This window comes from Simochromis diagramma, unplaced genomic scaffold (assembly GCF_900408965.1).
Source record: "Simochromis diagramma unplaced genomic scaffold, fSimDia1.1 OVJJ01000091.1, whole genome shotgun sequence".
NCBI lineage: Eukaryota > Metazoa > Chordata > Actinopteri > Cichliformes > Cichlidae > Simochromis > Simochromis diagramma.
In genome coordinates, this window is record NW_024386901.1 from 25,158 (window position 1) to 29,916 (window position 4,759).

At 40.3% G+C, this 4,759-nt stretch overlaps 1 long non-coding RNA gene across 2 annotated transcripts; it reads left to right on the forward strand.

Annotated features, from left to right (window-relative positions):
* The first annotated feature begins 899 nt into the window (after window positions 1-899).
* Window positions 900-3,238, forward strand: LOC120735449. 2 transcript variants are annotated; one of them, XR_005696251.1, is made up of 2 exons: window positions 900-1,556; window positions 1,761-3,238. It is a non-coding gene; the product is annotated as an uncharacterized LOC120735449 (long non-coding RNA). The 2 variants fall into 2 exon arrangements; XR_005696250.1 differs by having other exon boundaries at window positions 1,771-3,238.
* The last annotated feature ends 1,521 nt before the right edge of the window (window positions 3,239-4,759 follow it).

Sequence of the window (4,759 nt, forward strand, 5' to 3'; positions counted from 1 at the left end):
AATTGGCACTTTGCAAATGTGCAGTATATCAAAAAGACAATTTTATTGTCACAAAAGGAAATAATTTTGCAGATCAAGCAGCAAAACAGGCTGCACAACAATCGGCAGAGCTACTAGTAATCAACTACTGCCCACAAATACCACTTGATGTACTAAAAACCGAACAAAAAGCTGCAACAATCACTGAACAGAACAAGTGGCTGAAATGTGGAGCACAACTGAAAGATGACTTAATGGTCTGTGATGGAAAACCAATACTACCAGAGTCGTTACACAGGACAGCGGTTATAGTGACACATGATGTAATACATGTGTCAACAGGAGGGAAGTATAGTATAGATAAACAAGACAATACACACTTTTACACTATAAATTTTGAAACTTTAGCGAAAAAATTTGTAAGAACATGCCTATTCTGTCAAAAACACAACTCACAAGGAAACTTAAGACCTAAGAGAGGCCAGTTCTCCACACCATCCACATGGATTTTATTGAATTGAATGAATGTCAAAGATCAAAATATGCCTTAGTGATCATAGATGTGTTTTCAAACTGACCAGAGATATATCCAGTAAAAAGCAGAGGCAATCTCCATTGCAAAATGTTTATGTAATCATTTTTATTCCAACATATGGTATCCCTTCTCTGACAAGATCAGACAATGGGACACATTTTGTCAATGATATGATCAGTAAGGTCTCTGAAGCACTAAGATTCAGCATAAGAAATCATTGTGCTTATCATCTATGGAGTGCAGGGTTAGTAGAGAGAACTAACAGCACCATAAAACAGAGACTTAGAAAATGCCTGAAATAGACAAAAATGTAAAAGTTAGTAGAATTACAAAGGCTTTGTAGATTGTAAATACAAAATGAGTTTGATTAGCCTGCAGAAACACAAAACAGAGTAACAGGAAGTGTGTGTGTGACAGGACCGTTGCATGCCCATATAAGGAGTGAGCACCCAGAGAGAAAAAAACAGAAGAGACAGACTCTAGCCAGATGAAGCAATTGGAGGCTTTAAGAAAAGACATGAAAATGATATTAATGGTATGGTTTAGTGTGTTAATATAGGCCACAAATAGATAAAGGTGGACTTTTCTCAACCTAGAATTTCGAGTGTAGCGGCAAAATCATAGATTAACATAATTGGGAGAAAACAGGCCAAAGTTTGGCTTAAAATTTTACAGCTTGACCTCCCACTTGTCCCGATCCTGAGAAGAAGCTCAAAGGACAATTAATCTCCTGATGAAGACCAACAGAACATTGTGAACCTGAAGAATTAACAGCAGGCTGGTAAGAACAGTGTGACATAACTGTTTAAAGGCACTGAATGTGATATTTTGCCTGGCTGGGACTTAATCTACAAGGAAAATACTGAAAGGAAACGGAGAAGAAACAGATTGTGTTTGCTGGAGATTTAAGACAACAAAGGACACTTTGAGAAGGGTACAGGGGCCAGTGGGAAGGTGAAGCCCAGAGGAGTATAATTGGGTTGAAATTGAAGCCTGAACTCATGATGGTGTTTAGAGATGTCCACCAGATCGCGACAAAGAGGTAAATAAAAATAGAAAACACACATATATAAATTGTTACATGTGAAATTATTTTTGGAAAGAATCAGAAGTAAGAGTTTGAATCAGACCTCAGTGAAAAGATGCATGAATTGATACAAGTGAACTAATAGATAAATCTGTTAGAGAGACAACTTTAGTAGAAAATAGGGATATTGTTTTGAACTGTTATGCGACGCTTCTCAAGTCTCTTGCAGATTAAAACCAGGCAATAAGGTCCATGCCAAGTACTCCTAACGACACCAACAGCTTGCAAAATCGCTGAGAAGCCTTTTGGATCCACCAGAGCCATTGCAAAAAGGTGGAAGTGAGTGACAGCACAACTTAAAGACACCACCACCCCGACTCTTTGGTGATCTACCGGTGGAGGAAGGGCTGATTGGGTATATCCCGCCTCTCCACTTCGCTGGTAGTCTACTCACCAGAGTGAATCGGTGTGTCTGGTCATCATGAAGATTATTCTGTTTACCACCTTGGCCCTGCTGCTTACAGCATGGACTCTGATGCACTTAAAGGATCAAGAAGCCAACTTGCATAGAAGGACATGGACATATGACAATTCACACCTGGTCGAAGTGACACAGGACCACATCCATCTCTGGATGAACAACGCCTGATACAGATATATATGTTCACACATGCTTACTACAACACAGCATGCTATATTATATGGCAGACCTATGAATATGACTCAAGTGACATGCGCAGCAAGCTTTGCCAATCTAGATTATCAATATTCAGGAATTGTCCTAAACCACAGCGACCCCCTGACTATTGGACTATCGTTTTGAGCTGTTTTTAAATGCATCGACCACCATCAACAAAGGGCAAAATCAGGAAATTGATGCCATAAGAATGACTGTTATGCAACACAGAGTCGCCCTGGACATGATCTTGGCGGGAAAGGGAGGACTGTGTGTTTTGTTCAATACAACTTGTTGCACATATATTCCAGACAATGTGTATTCTGATAATATGACAAATGCTCTACAATTACTTAGAAATGTTCAACAGGCACAGGTAACCGATTGAGCGGCTCATGGAGAACATTGATGTTTAAGGTTTTGATGTTTATTGGCCTAATACTTATCATGTTTTGTATCTTTACTAAATGCATTATCCCCTGTGTAAGAGGAATGATATCCTAATCTCTTGTTGCATATATCACTGTGCCAGATGAGGAAGAAGGAGAAGACGATGAGTATGAAGCTAATGTGATGAATGATTATGTTTGAATGATACACATTTTAAGACGACCAGACCGAAAGCACTCACAATGTAGGGTCTGTGTCTGAAACACATCGATGTATTTTCTTTAATTTCAGCTACAAACAGGAGGGAATGTTGAGAGATTTTTTAATTTTGTAAATTATGCTTAGTTGTAGCTTCATTAAAGAAGAGGAGTTTGTGAATTGGAGCCAACACAGAGAGAGAGAGAGATTGAAGCCATATGTTTAGAGGAATGTGGTGACATCCGGTTTTAAACAGACAGACTGGCGCTCCCCCTCTCTCTCTCTTCCCTTTTATGGAATGTCTGCATTTCTATACATACTACCTCCTTTGTTTCAGCTACTGACAAGCTAACGGTCTCTTTTTCCTTTTATGGAAATGTTTTTGCCACTCCTACTTCCTTGAAAACTTGTATAAATAAAGCAAGTTCTGGATGCCCTGGGCGGTCTTCCCTCTCACTCACATTTGTCCTGCACACATCTAGTGCGGGATGGATGGGGCCATGAGGGGGGGTCGTCCATGTGTGCACATGTATTAAGATATCTTGAGTCTGAGTTCCTTTGCCTTCTACAATTTCTCTTCACAAACACACTCAGACAGAAACTGGTTCATCCCAAAGACAAAACTCCAAAACATAAACTTAACAATGTGGTGTATGCTGTACAGTGCAGCGAGGAATGCCCAGACCTCTACATTGGAGAGACCAAACAGCCACTTCACAAGCGCATGGCACAACACAGAAGAGCCACCTCCACGGGACAAGACTCAGCAGTTCATCTGCATCTAGAGGACAAAAGTCACTCTTTCGAGGATGCCAACATTTTGAACAGAGAGGACAGATGGTTTGAAAGAGGAGTGAAAGAAGCCATCTATGTCCATTGTGAGTGACCATCTTTGGCGGTGGTTTACGACACCAACTCTCTGCCATCTATAATCCAGTTTTGAGAACCCTTCCCATACGCCTTAACGCCCACTCACATCCTGGGCCATCTGACCTCAGGAAATCACATGATAGGGTGGGGCCAGGTTTCACAATGAGCTCACCCGAAACCCTGGCTGATTTGGACCCACACCCGCTTTCACACCTTGGCTCATGTGATTAGGTAGAGAATCATCAGGGGGTCCCACTAGGTTTAAATCTGGGACTCTCCACCATTTGACCCTTAGAACTGAGGAAGCTTCTCGGATGAGAGGTGAAACGTCTTCAAGCAACTTAAACAAGTCCAGACGCTTTTATTTTCAATCTCCTTAGACAACCCCTCTTAAATTAATCACCTGGGCATAGGAGGTTGGACCAGGGGATAGGATGCCAAGAAACCCACGAGGGACCCACGATGCTTCTGTTTGTGTGCAATTGTGTTGATCATGTTTCTGTAATTGGCTATTTGTTTATTCATGGGATCAGAACGATACCACCTTGAAATGAAACCGAAAAAAATATTGAAACTAAAAAAAAACTGAACTGAAATAAATGTACTGAAAAATCTTGTATTGAAACTGAAAAAAAATGATAGTGAAAAACAGCTAATTGAAACTGTAAATTTTTTGTTTTTCGCTTACATTTTTTTTTTCAGTTTTAATCTATTTTTTCAGTTTCAATCAATTTTTTCAGTTTCAATCCATTTTTCGGTTTCAATTCATTTTTCGGGTTTCAATTCATTTTTCAGTTTCAATCTGCTGGCACTGTTTTGGCGTCCGGGGGTGTGCTGGGGGGCGGGGATTCTGACCCACATGTATTTGCATATATTATAGAGGCCACTAGTGCTGACCAAGCTGCCAGCTTTCTCTCTTCCCGTCTTTCAATGGCTGCTTCAATTTCAGCTTGACCCTCTAAACCGCAGGTAAGTAATCTGTCATGGTCCTGGGTCGCTGACCCAGCGCTTTAAGTTTATTATTATCATTTTTCTAGTTTATTCTGATTTTGTATTTGTTCTTAGGGTTTGAGTTGTGTGTTTC